This window comes from Salvelinus alpinus, chromosome 26, assembly GCF_045679555.1.
Source record: "Salvelinus alpinus chromosome 26, SLU_Salpinus.1, whole genome shotgun sequence".
NCBI classification, from domain to species: Eukaryota; Metazoa; Chordata; class Actinopteri; order Salmoniformes; family Salmonidae; genus Salvelinus; species Salvelinus alpinus.
Window position 1 is genome coordinate 48,068,852 of NC_092111.1, and position 14,519 is coordinate 48,083,370.

Consider the following 14,519-nt stretch of genomic DNA (forward strand, 5'->3'; position numbering starts at 1 on the left):
AATATTCTCTCAGTTTAGTAATATTCTCTCAGTTTAGTAATACTCTCTCGGGTTAGTAAAATTCTCTCAGTTTAGTAAAATTCTCTCAGTTTAGTAATATTCTCTCAGCTCTCTCAGTTTAGTAATACTCTCTCAGTTTAGTAATATTCTCTCAGTTTAGTAATACTCTCTCAGTTTAGTAATATTCTCTCAGTTTAGTAATATTCTCTCAGTTTAGTAATATTCTCTCAGCTCGCTCAGTTTAGTAATATTCTCTCAGTTTAGTAATATTCTCTCAGTTTAGTAATATTCTCTCAGTTTAATAATACTCTCTCGGGTTAGTAATACTCTCTCAGTTCAGTAATATTCTCTCAGTTTAGTGATACTCTCTCAGTTGAGTTATACTCTCTCAGTTTAGTAATACTCTCTCAGTTTAGTAATATTCTCTCAGTTTAGTAATACTCTCTCAGTTTTGTAATACTCTCTCAGTTGAGTAATATTTTCTCAGTTTAGAAATACTCTCTCAGTTTAGTAATATTCTCTCAGTTTAGTAATATTCTCTCAGTTTAGTAATATTCTCTCAGTTTAGTAATACTCTCTCGGGTTAGTAATATTCTCTCAGTTTAGTAAAATTCTCTCAGTTCAGTAATATTCTCTCAGTTTAGTAATATTCTCTCAGTTGAGTAATATTCTCTCAGTTTAGTAATACTCTCTCGGGTTAGTAATACTCTCTCAGTTGAGTAATATTCTCTCAGTTTAGTAATATTCTCTCAGTTGAGTAATATTCTCTCAGATTAGTAATACTCTCTCGGGTTAGTAATACTCTCTCAGTTGAGTAATATTTTCTCAGTTTAGTAATACTCTCTCAGTCTTGTAATTCTCTCTCAGCTCTCTCAGTTTAGTAATACTCTCTCAGTTTATTAACACTCTCTCAGTTTAGTAATACTCTCTCAGTCTAGTAACACTCTCTCAGTTTAGTAATACTCTCTCAGTTGAGTAATACTCTCTCAGTTTAGTAATACTCTCTCAGTTGAGTAATACTCTCTGAGTCTAGTAACACTCTCTCAGTTTAGTAAAACTGTCTCAGTTTAGTAATATTCTCTCAGCTCTCTCAGTTTAGTAATACTCTCTCAGTTTAGTAATATTCTCTCAGTTTAGTAATACCTCTCAGTTTAGTCATATTCTCTCAGTTTAGTAATATTCTCTCAGTTTAGTAATATTCTCTCAGTTTAGTAATATTCTCTCAGTTTAGTAATACTCTCTCAGTTGAGTAATACTCTCTCAGTTTTGTAATACTCTCTCAGTTTAGTAATATTTTCTCAGTTTAGTAATATTCTCTCAGTTTAGTAATACTCTCTCAGTTTAGTAATATTCTCTCAGTTTAGTAATATTCTCTCAGTTTAGTAATATTCTCTCAGTTTAGTAATACTCTCTCGGGTTAGTAATATTCTCTCAGTTTAGTAAAATTCTCTCAGTTTAGTAATATTCTCTCAGCTCTCTCAGTTTAGTAATACTCTCTCAGTTTAGTAATATTCTCTCAGTTTAGTAATACTCTCTCAGTTTAGTAATATTCTCTCAGTTTAGTAATATTCTCTCAGTTTAGTAATATTCTCTCAGCTCTCTCAGTTTAGTAATATTTTCTCAGTTTAGTAATATTCTCTCAGTTTAGTAATACTCTCTCAGTTTAGTAATATTCTCTCAGTTTAGTAATATTCTCTCAGTTTAGTAATATTCTCTCAGTTTAGTAATACTCTCTCAGTTTAGTAACACTCTCTCAGTTTAGTAATACTCTCTCAGATTAGTAATACTCTCTCAGTTTAGTAATATTCTCTCAGTTTAGTAATATTCTCTCAGCTCTATCAGTTTAGTAATACTCTCTCAGTTTAGTAATATCCTCTCAGTTTAGTAATATTCTCTCAGCTCTCTCAGTTTAGTAATATTCTCTCAGTTTAGTAATATTCTCTCAGTTTAGTAATATTCTCTCAGTTTAGTAATACTCTCTCGGGTTAGTAAAACTCTCTCAGTTTAGTAAAACTCTCTCAGTTTAGTAATATTCTCTCAGTTTAGTAATATTCTCTCAGCTCTATCAGTTTAGTAATACTCTCTCAGTTTAGTAATATTCTCTCAGTTTAGTAATATTCTCTCAGTTTAGTAATATTCTCTCAGTTTAGTAATACTCTCTCGCGTTAGTAATACTCTCTCAGTTGAGTAATATTCTCTCAGTTTAGTAATATTCTCTCAGTTGAGTAATATTCTCTCAGTTTAGTAATACTCTCTCGGGTTAGTAATACTCTCTCAGTTGAGTAATATTCTCTCAGTTTAGTAATATTCTCTCAGTTGAGTAATATTCTCTCAGATTAGTAATACTCTCTCGGGTTAGTAATACTCTCTCAGTTTAGTAAAACTCTCTCAGTTTAGTAATACTCTCTCAGTCTTGTAATTCTCTCTCAGCTCTCTCAGTTTAGTAATACTCTCTCAGTTTATTAACACTCTCTCAGTTTAGTAATACTCTCTCAGTCTAGTAACACTCTCTCAGTTTAGTAATACTCTCTCAGTTGAGTAATACTCTCTCAGTTTAGTAATACTCTCTCAGTTGAGTAATACTCTCTGAGTCTAGTAACACTCTCTCAGTTTAGTAAAACTGTCTCAGTTTAGTAATATTCTCTCAGCTCTCTCAGTTTAGTAATACTCTCTCAGTTTAGTAATATTCTCTCAGTTTAGTAATACCTCTCAGTTTAGTCATATTCTCTCAGTTTAGTAATATTCTCTCAGTTTAGTAATATTCTCTCAGTTTAGTAATATTCTCTCAGTTTAGTAATACTCTCTCAGTTGAGTAATACTCTCTCAGTTTTGTAATACTCTCTCAGTTTAGTAATATTTTCTCAGTTTAGTAATATTCTCTCAGTTTAGTAATACTCTCTCAGTTTAGTAATATTCTCTCAGTTTAGTAATATTCTCTCAGTTTAGTAATATTCTCTCAGTTTAGTAATACTCTCTCGGGTTAGTAATATTCTCTCAGTTTAGTAAAATTATCTCAGTTTAGTAATATTCTCTCAGCTCTCTCAGTTTAGTAATACTCTCTCAGTTTAGTAATATTCTCTCAGTTTAGTAATACTCTCTCAGTTTAGTAATATTCTCTCAGTTTAGTAATATTCTCTCAGTTTAGTAATATTCTCTCAGCTCTCTCAGTTTAGTAATATTTTCTCAGTTTAGTAATATTCTCTCAGTTTAGTAATACTCTCTCAGTTTAGTAATATTCTCTCAGTTTAGTAATATTCTCTCAGTTTAGTAATACTCTCTCGGGTTAGTAAAATTCTCTCAGTTTAGTAAAATTCTCTCAGTTTAGTAATATTCTCTCAGCTCTCTCAGTTTAGTAATACTCTCTCAGTTTAGTAATATTCTCTCAGTTTAGTAATACTCTCTCAGTTTAGTAATATTCTCTCAGTTTAGTAATATTCTCTCAGTTTAGTAATATTCTCTCAGCTCTCTCAGTTTAGTAATATTCTCTCAGTTTAGTAATATTCTCTCAGTTTAGTAATATTCTCTCAGTTTAATAATACTCTCTCGGGTTAGTAATACTCTCTCAGTTTAGTGATACTCTCTCAGTTGAGTTATACTCTCTCAGTTTAGTAATACTCTCTCAGTTTAGTAATATTCTCTCAGTTTAGTAATACTCTCTCAGTTTTGTAATACTCTCTCAGTTGAGTAATATTTTCTCAGTTTAGAAATACTCTCTCAGTTTAGTAATATTCTCTCAGTTTAGTAATATTCTCTCAGTTTAGTAATATTCTCTCGGGTTAGTAATACTCTCTCAGTTGAGTAATATTCTCTCAGTTTAGTAACACTCTCTCAGTTTAGTAATACTCTCTCAGATTAGTAATACTCTCTCAGTTTAGTAATATTCTCTCAGTTTAGTAATATTCTCTCAGTTTAGTAATACTCTCTCGTGTTAGTAATACTCTCTCAGTTGAGTAATATTCTCTCAGTTTAGTAACACTCTCTCAGTTTAGTAATATTCTCTCAGTTTAGAAATATTCTCTCAGTTTAGTAATACTCTCTCGGGTTAGTAAAACTCTCTCAGTTTAGTAAAACTCTCTCAGTTTAGTAATACTCTCTCAGTCTTGTAATACTCTCTCAGCTCTCTCAGTTTAGTAATACTCTCTCAGTTTAGTAACACTCTCTCAGTTTAGTAATACTCTCTCAGTTAGTAATACTCTCTCAGTTGAGTAATACTCTCTGAGTCTAGTAACACTCTCTCAGTTTAGTAAAACTGTCTCAGTTTAGTAATATTCTCTCAGCTCTCTCAGTTTAGTAATACTCTCTCAGTTTAGTAATACTCTCTCAGTTTAGTAATATTCTCTCAGTTTAGTAATATACTCTCAGTTTAGTAATATTCTCTCAGTTTAGTAATACTCTCTCAGGTTAGTAATACTCTCTCAGTTCAGTAATATTCTCTCAGTTTAGTGATACTCTCTCAGTTGAGTTATACTCTCTCAGTTTAGTAATACTCTCTCAGTTTAGTAATATTCTCTCAGTTTAGTAATACTCTCTCAGTTTTGTAATACTCTCTCAGTTGAGTAATATTTTCTCAGTTTAGAAATACTCTCTCAGTTTAGTAATATTCTCTCAGTTTAGTAATATTCTCTCAGTTTAGTAATATTCTCTCGGGTTAGTAATACTCTCTCAGTTGAGTAATATTCTCTCAGTTTAGTAACACTCTCTCAGTTTAGTAATACTCTCTCAGATTAGTAATACTCTCTCAGTTTAGTAATATTCTCTCAGTTTAGTAATATTCTCTCAGTTTAGTAATACTCTCTCGGGTTAGTAATACTCTCTCAGTTGAGTAATATTCTCTCAGTTTAGTAACACTCTCTCAGTTTAGTAACACTCTCTCAGATTAGTAATACTCTCTCAGTTTAGTAATATTCTCTCAGTTTAGTAATACTCTCTCAGTTTATTAACACTCTCTCAGTTTAGTAATACTCTCTCAGTCTAGTAACACTCTCTCAGTTTAGTAATACCTCTCAGTTTAGTCATATTCTCTCAGTTTAGTAATATTCTCTCAGTTTAGTAATATTCTCTCAGTTTAGTAATATTCTCTCAGTTTAGTAATACTCTCTCAGTTGAGTAATACTCTCTCAGTTTTGTAATACTCTCTCAGTTTAGTAATATTTTCTCAGTTTAGTAATATTCTCTCAGTTTAGTAATACTCTCTCAGTTTAGTAATATTCTCTCAGTTTAGTAATATTCTCTCAGTTTAGTAATATTCTCTCAGTTTAGTAATACTCTCTCGGGTTAGTAATATTCTCTCAGTTTAGTAAAATTCTCTCAGTTTAGTAATATTCTCTCAGCTCTCTCAGTTTAGTAATACTCTCTCAGTTTAGTAATATTCTCTCAGTTTAGTAATACTCTCTCAGTTTAGTAATATTCTCTCAGTTTAGTAAAACTCTCTCAGTTTAGTAATATTCTCTCAGTTTAGTAATATTCTCTCAGCTCTATCAGTTTAGTAATACTCTCTCAGTTTAGTAATATTCTCTCAGTTTAGTAATATTCTCTCAGTTTAGTAATATTCTCTCAGTTTAGTAATACTCTCTCGCGTTAGTAATACTCTCTCAGTTTAGTAATATTCTCTCAGTTTAGTAATATTCTCTCAGTTGAGTAATATTCTCTCAGTTTAGTAATACTCTCTCGGGTTAGTAATACTCTCTCAGTTGAGTAATATTCTCTCAGTTTAGTAATACTCTCTCAGTTTATTAACACTCTCTCAGTTTAGTAATACTCTCTCAGTCTAGTAACACTCTCTCAGTTTAGTAATACTCTCTCAGTTGAGTAATACTCTCTCAGTTTAGTAATACTCTCTCAGTTGAGTAATACTCTCTGAGTCTAGTAACACTCTCTCAGTTTAGTAAAACTGTCTCAGTTTAGTAATATTCTCTCAGCTCTCTCAGTTTAGTAATACTCTCTCAGTTTAGTAATATTCTCTCAGTTTAGTAATACCTCTCAGTTTAGTCATATTCTCTCAGTTTAGTAATATTCTCTCAGTTTAGTAATATTCTCTCAGTTTAGTAATATTCTCTCAGTTTAGTAATACTCTCTCAGTTGAGTAATACTCTCTCAGTTTTGTAATACTCTCTCAGTTTAGTAATATTTTCTCAGTTTAGTAATATTCTCTCAGTTTAGTAATACTCTCTCAGTTTAGTAATATTCTCTCAGTTTAGTAATATTCTCTCAGTTTAGTAATATTCTCTCAGTTTAGTAATACTCTCTCGGGTTAGTAATATTCTCTCAGTTTAGTAAAATTCTCTCAGTTTAGTAATATTCTCTCAGCTCTCTCAGTTTAGTAATACTCTCTCAGTTTAGTAATATTCTCTCAGTTTAGTAATACTCTCTCAGTTTAGTAATATTCTCTCAGTTTAGTAATATTCTCTCAGTTTAGTAATATTCTCTCAGCTCTCTCAGTTTAGTAATATTTTCTCAGTTTAGTAATATTCTCTCAGTTTAGTAATACTCTCTCAGTTTAGTAATATTCTCTCAGTTTAGTAATATTCTCTCAGTTTAGTAATATTCTCTCAGTTTAGTAATACTCTCTCAGTTTAGTAACACTCTCTCAGTTTAGTAATACTCTCTCAGATTAGTAATACTCTCTCAGTTTAGTAATATTCTCTCAGTTTAGTAATATTCTCTCAGCTCTATCAGTTTAGTAATACTCTCTCAGTTTAGTAATATTCTCTCAGTTTAGTAATATTCTCTCAGTTTAGTAATATTCTCTCAGTTTAGTAATATTCTCTCAGTTTAGTAATATTCTCTCAGTTTAGTAATACTCTCTCGGGTTAGTAAAACTCTCTCAGTTTAGTAAAACTCTCTCAGTTTAGTAATATTCTCTCAGTTTAGTAATACTCTCTCGGGTTAGTAAAACTCTCTCAGTTTAGTAATACTCTCTCAGTTTAGTAATATTCTCTCAGTTTAGTAATATTCTCTCAGCTCTATCAGTTTAGTAATACTCTCTCAGTTTAGTAATATTCTCTCAGTTTAGTAATATTCTCTCAGTTTAGTAATATTCTCTCAGTTTAGTAATACTCTCTCGCGTTAGTAATACTCTCTCAGTTGAGTAATATTCTCTCAGTTTAGTAATATTCTCTCAGTTGAGTAATATTCTCTCAGATCAGTAATACTCTCTCGGGTTAGTAATACTCTCTCAGTTGAGTAATATTTTCTCAGTTTAGTAATACTCTCTCAGTCTTGTAATTCTCTCTCAGCTCTCTCAGTTTAGTAATACTCTCTCAGTTTATTAACACTCTCTCAGTTTAGTAATACTCTCTCAGTCTAGTAACACTCTCTCAGTTTAGTAATACTTTCTCAGTTGAGTAATACTCTCTCAGTTTAGTAATACTCTCTCAGTTGAGTAATACTCTCTGAGTCTAGTAACACTCTCTCAGTTTAGTAATACTCTCTCAGTCTTGTAATTCTCTCTCAGCTCTCTCAGTTTAGTAATACTCTCTCAGTTTATTAACACTCTCTCAGTTTAGTAATACTCTCTCAGTCTAGTAACACTCTCTCAGTTTAGTAATACTTTCTCAGTTGAGTAATACTCTCTCAGTTTAGTAATACTCTCTCAGTTGAGTAATACTCTCTGAGTCTAGTAACACTCTCTCAGTTTAGTAAAACTGTCTCAGTTTAGTAATATTCTCTCAGCTCTCTCAGTTTAGTAATACTCTCTCAGTTTAGTAATATTCTCTCAGTTTAGTAATACCTCTCAGTTTAGTAATATTCTCTCAGTTGAGTAATATTCTCTCAGTTTAGTAATACTCTCTCGGGTTAGTAATACTCTCTCAGTTGAGTAATATTCTCTCAGTTTAGTAATACTCTCTCAGTTTAGTAACACTCTCTCAGTTTAGTAATACTCTCTCAGTCTAGTAATACTCTCTCAGTTTAGTAATACTCTCTCAGTTGAGTAATACTCTCTAAGTTTAGTAATACTCTCTCAGTTTAGTAATACTCTCTGAGTCTAGTAACACTCTCTCAGTTTAGTAAAACTGTCTCAGTTTAGTAATATTCTCTCAGCTCTCTCAGTTTAGTAATACTCTCTCAGTTTAGTAATATTCTCTCAGTTTAGTAATACCTCTCAGTTTAGTCATATTCTCTCAGTTTAGTAATATTCTCTCAGTTTAGTAATATTCTCTCAGTTTAGTAATATTCTCTCAGTTTAGTAATACTCTCTCAGTTGAGTAATACTCTCTCAGTTTTGTAATACTCTCTCAGTTTAGTAATATTTTCTCAGTTTAGTAATATTCTCTCAGTTTAGTAATACTCTCTCAGTTTAGTAATATTCTCTCAGTTTAGTAATATTCTCTCAGTTTAGTAATATTCTCTCAGTTTAGTAATACTCTCTCGGGTTAGTAATATTCTCTCAGTTTAGTAAAATTCTCTCAGTTTAGTAATATTCTCTCAGCTCTCTCAGTTTAGTAATACTCTCTCAGTTTAGTAATATTCTCTCAGTTTAGTAATACTCTCTCAGTTTAGTAATATTCTCTCAGTTTAGTAATATTCTCTCAGTTTAGTAATATTCTCTCAGCTCTCTCAGTTTAGTAATATTTTCTCAGTTTAGTAATATTCTCTCAGTTTAGTAATATTCTCTCAGTTTAGTAATATTCTCTCAGTTTAGTAATATTCTCTCAGTTTAGTAATATTCTCTCAGTTTAGTAATACTCTCTCAGTTTAGTAACACTCTCTCAGTTTAGTAATACTCTCTCAGGTTAGTAATACTCTCTCAGTTTAGTAATACTCTCTCAGTTTAGTAATATCCTCTCAGTTTAGTAATATTCTCTCAGTTTAGCTCTCTCAGTTTAGTAATATTCTCTCAGTTTAGTAATATTCTCTCAGTTTAGTAATACTCTCTCGGGTTAGTAAAACTCTCTCAGTTTAGTAAAACTCTCTCAGTTTAGTAATATTCTCTCAGTTTAGTAATACTCTCTCGGGTTAGTAAAACTCTCTCAGTTTAGTAAAACTCTCTCAGTTTAGTAATATTCTCTCAGTTTAGTAATATTCTCTCAGCTCTATCAGTTTAGTAATACTCTCTCAGTTTAGTAATATTCTCTCAGTTTAGTAATATTCTCTCAGTTTAGTAATATTCTCTCAGTTTAGTAATACTCTCTCGCGTTAGTAATACTCTCTCAGTTGAGTAATATTCTCTCAGTTTAGTAATATTCTCTCAGTTGAGTAATATTCTCTCAGATCAGTAATACTCTCTCGGGTTAGTAATACTCTCTCAGTTGAGTAATATTTTCTCAGTTTAGTAATACTCTCTCAGTCTTGTAATTCTCTCTCAGCTCTCTCAGTTTAGTAATACTCTCTCAGTTTATTAACACTCTCTCAGTTTAGTAATACTCTCTCAGTCTAGTAACACTCTCTCAGTTTAGTAATACTTTCTCAGTTGAGTAATACTCTCTCAGTTTAGTAATACTCTCTCAGTTGAGTAATACTCTCTGAGTCTAGTAACACTCTCTCAGTTTAGTAAAACTGTCTCAGTTTAGTAATATTCTCTCAGCTCTCTCAGTTTAGTAATACTCTCTCAGTTTAGTAATATTCTCTCAGTTTAGTAATACCTCTCAGTTTAGTCATATTCTCTCAGTTTAGTAATATTCTCTCAGTTTAGTAATATTCTCTCAGTTTAGTAATATTCTCTCAGTTTAGTAATACTCTCTCAGTTGAGTAATACTCTCTCAGTTTTGTAATACTCTCTCAGTTTAGTAATATTTTCTCAGTTTAGTAATATTCTCTCAGTTTAGTAATACTCTCTCAGTTTAGTAATATTCTCTCAGTTTAGTAATATTCTCTCAGTTTAGTAATATTCTCTCAGTTTAGTAATACTCTCTCGGGTTAGTAATATTCTCTCAGTTTAGTAAAATTCTCTCAGCTTAGTAATATTCTCTCAGCTCTCTCAGTTTAGTAATACTCTCTCAGTTTAGTAATATTCTCTCAGTTTAGTAATACTCTCTCAGTTTAGTAATATTCTCTCAGTTTAGTAATATTCTCTCAGTTTAGTAATATTCTCTCAGCTCTCTCAGTTTAGTAATATTTTCTCAGTTTAGTAATATTCTCTCAGTTTAGTAATACTCTCTCAGTTTAGTAATATTCTCTCAGTTTAGTAATATTCTCTCAGTTTAGTAATCCTCTCTCGGGTTAGTAATACTCTCTCAGTTTAGTAATATTCTCTCAGTTTAGTAATATTCTCTCAGCTCTCTCAGTTTAGTAATACTCTCTCAGTTTAGTAATATTCTCTCAGTTTAGTAATACTCTCTCAGTTTAGTAATATTCTCTCAGTTTAGTAATATTCTCTCAGTTTAGTAATATTCTCTCAGCTCTCTCAGTTTAGTAATATTCTCTCAGTTTAGTAATATTCTCTCAGTTTAGTAATATTCTCTCAGTTTAATAATACTCTCTCGGGTTAGTAATACTCTCTCAGTTTAGTGATACTCTCTCAGTTGAGTTATACTCTCTCAGTTTAGTAATACTCTCTCAGTTTAGTAATATTCTCTCAGTTTAGTAATACTCTCTCAGTTTTGTAATACTCTCTCAGTTGAGTAATATTTTCTCAGTTTAGAAATACTCTCTCAGTTTAGTAATATTCTCTCAGTTTAGTAATATTCTCTCAGTTTAGTAATATTCTCTCGGGTTAGTAATACTCTCTCAGTTGAGTAATATTCTCTCAGTTTAGTAACACTCTCTCAGTTTAGTAATACTCTCTCAGATTAGTAATACTCTCTCAGTTTAGTAATATTCTCTCAGTTTAGTAATATTCTCTCAGTTTAGTAATACTCTCTCGTGTTAGTAATACTCTCTCAGTTGAGTAATATTCTCTCAGTTTAGTAACACTCTCTCAGTTTAGTAATATTCTCTCAGTTTAGAAATATTCTCTCAGTTTAGTAATACTCTCTCGGGTTAGTAAAACTCTCTCAGTTTAGTAAAACTCTCTCAGTTTAGTAATACTCTCTCAGTCTTGTAATACTCTCTCAGCTCTCTCAGTTTAGTAATACTCTCTCAGTTTAGTAACACTCTCTCAGTTTAGTAATACTCTCTCAGTCTAGTAACACTCTCTCAGTTAGTAATACTCTCTCAGTTGAGTAATACTCTCTGAGTCTAGTAACACTCTCTCAGTTTAGTAAAACTGTCTCAGTTTAGTAATATTCTCTCAGCTCTCTCAGTTTAGTAATACTCTCTCAGTTTAGTAATACTCTCTCAGTTTAGTAATATTCTCTCAGTTTAGTAATATACTCTCAGTTTAGTAATATTCTCTCAGTTTAGTAATACTCTCTCAGTTTAGTAATACTCTCTCAGTTCAGTAATATTCTCTCAGTTTAGTGATACTCTCTCAGTTGAGTTATACTCTCTCCGTTTAGTAATACTCTCTCAGTTTAGTAATATTCTCTCAGTTTAGTAATACTCTCTCAGTTTTGTAATACTCTCTCAGCTGAGTAATATTTTCTCAGTTTAGAAATACTCTCTCAGTTTAGTAATATTCTCTCAGTTTAGTAATATTCTCTCAGTTTAGTAATATTCTCTCGGGTTAGTAATACTCTCTCAGTTGAGTAATATTCTCTCAGTTTAGTAACACTCTCTCAGTTTAGTAATACTCTCTCAGATTAGTAATACTCTCTCAGTTTAGTAATATTCTCTCAGTTTAGTAATATTCTCTCAGTTTAGTAATACTCTCTCGGGTTAGTAATACTCTCTCAGTTGAGTAATATTCTCTCAGTTTAGTAATACTCTCTCAGTTTAGTAATACTCTCTCAGTTTAGTAATACTCTCTCAGTTGAGTAATACTCTCTCAGTTTAGTAATATTCTCTCAGCTCTATCAGTTTAGTAATACTCTCTCAGTTTAGTAATATCCTCTCAGTTTAGTAATATTCTCTCAGCTCTCTCAGTTTAGTAATATTCTCTCAGTTTAGTAATATTCTCTCAGTTTAGTAATATTCTCTCAGTTTAGTAATACTCTCTCGGGTTAGTAAAACTCTCTCAGTTTAGTAATACTCTCTCAGTTTAGTAATATTCTCTCAGTTTAGTAATATTCTCTCAGCTCTATCAGTTTAGTAATACTCTCTCAGTTTAGTAATATTCTCTCAGTTTAGTAATATTCTCTCAGTTTAGTAATATTCTCTCAGTTTAGTAATACTCTCTCAGTTTAGTAATACTCTCTCAGTTTAGTAATACTCTCTCAGATTAGTAATACTCTCTCAGTTTAGTAATATTCTCTCAGTTTAGTAATATTCTCTCAGCTCTATCAGTTTAGTAATACTCTCTCAGTTTAGTAATATTCTCTCAGTTTAGTAATATTCTCTCAGCTCTCTCAGTTTAGTAATATTCTCTCAGTTTAGTAATACTCTCTCAGTTTAGTAATATTCTCTCAGTTTAGTAATATTCTCTCAGTTTAGTAAAATTCTCTCAGCTTAGTAATATTCTCTCAGCTCTCTCAGTTTAGTAATACTCTCTCAGTTTAGTAATATTCTCTCAGTTTAGTAATACTCTCTCAGTTTAGTAATATTCTCTCAGTTTAGTAATATTCTCTCAGTTTAGTAATATTCTCTCAGCTCTCTCAGTTTAGTAATATTTTCTCAGTTTAGTAATATTCTCTCAGTTTAGTAATACTCTCTCAGTTTAGTAATATTCTCTCAGTTTAGTAATATTCTCTCAGTTTAGTAATCCTCTCTCGGGTTAGTAAAATTCTCTCAGTTTAGTAAAATTCTCTCAGTTTAGTAATATTCTCTCAGCTCTCTCAGTTTAGTAATACTCTCTCAGTTTAGTAATATTCTCTCAGTTTAGTAATACTCTCTCAGTTTAGTAATATTCTCTCAGTTTAGTAATATTCTCTCAGTTTAGTAATATTCTCTCAGCTCTCTCAGTTTAGTAATATTCTCTCAGTTTAGTAATATTCTCTCAGTTTAGTAATATTCTCTCAGTTTAATAATACTCTCTCGGGTTAGTAATACTCTCTCAGTTTAGTGATACTCTCTCAGTTGAGTTATACTCTCTCAGTTTAGTAATACTCTCTCAGTTTAGTAATATTCTCTCAGTTTAGTAATACTCTCTCAGTTTTGTAATACTCTCTCAGTTGAGTAATATTTTCTCAGTTTAGAAATACTCTCTCAGTTTAGTAATATTCTCTCAGTTTAGTAATATTCTCTCAGTTTAGTAATATTCTCTCGGGTTAGTAATACTCTCTCAGTTGAGTAATATTCTCTCAGTTTAGTAATACTCTCTCAGTTTAGTAATACTCTCTCAGTTTAGTAATATTCTCTCAGTTTAGTAATATTCTCTCAGTTTAGTAATATTCTCTCAGTTTAGTAATACTCTCTCGTGTTAGTAATACTCTCTCAGTTTAGTAATACTCTCTCAGTTTAGTAATACTCTCTCAGTTTAGTAATATTCTCTCAGTTTAGAAATATTCTCTCAGTTTAGTAATACTCTCTCGGGTTAGTAAAACTCTCTCAGTTTAGTAAAACTCTCTCAGTTTAGTAATACTCTCTCAGTCTTGTAATACTCTCTCAGCTCTCTCAGTTTAGTAATACTCTCTCAGTTTAGTAACACTCTCTCAGTTTAGTAATACTCTCTCAGTCTAGTAACACTCTCTCAGTTAGTAATACTCTCTCAGTTGAGTAATACTCTCTGAGTCTAGTAACACTCTCTCAGTTTAGTAAAACTGTCTCAGTTTAGTAATATTCTCTCAGCTCTCTCAGTTTAGTAATACTCTCTCAGTTTAGTAATACTCTCTCAGTTTAGTAATATTCTCTCAGTTTAGTAATATACTCTCAGTTTAGTAATATTCTCTCAGTTTAGTAATACTCTCTCAGTTTAGTAATACTCTCTCAGTTCAGTAATATTCTCTCAGTTTAGTAATACTCTCTCAGTTGAGTAATACTCTCTCAGTTTAGTAATACTCTCTCAGTTTAGTAATATTCTCTCAGTTTAGTAATACTCTCTCAGTTTTGTAATACTCTCTCAGCTGAGTAATATTTTCTCAGTTTAGAAATACTCTCTCAGTTTAGTAATATTCTCTCAGTTTAGTAATATTCTCTCAGTTTAGTAATATTCTCTCGGGTTAGTAATACTCTCTCAGTTGAGTAATATTCTCTCAGTTTAGTAACACTCTCTCAGTTTAGTAATACTCTCTCAGATTAGTAATACTCTCTCAGTTTAGTAATATTCTCTCAGTTTAGTAATATTCTCTCAGTTTAGTAATACTCTCTCGGGTTAGTAATACTCTCTCAGTTGAGTAATATTCTCTCAGTTTAGTAACACTCTCTTAGTTTAGTAATACTCTCTCAGTTTAGTAATACTCTCTCAGTTTAGTAATATTCTCTCAGTTTAGTAATATTCTCTCAGCTCTATCAGTTTAGTAATACTCTCTCAGTTTAGTAATATTCTCTCAGTTTAGTAATACTCTCTCAGTTTAGTAATATTCTCTCAGTTTAGTAATATTCTCTCAGTTTAGTAATATTCTCTCAGTTTAGTAATACTCTCTCGGGTTAGTAAAACTCTCTCAGTT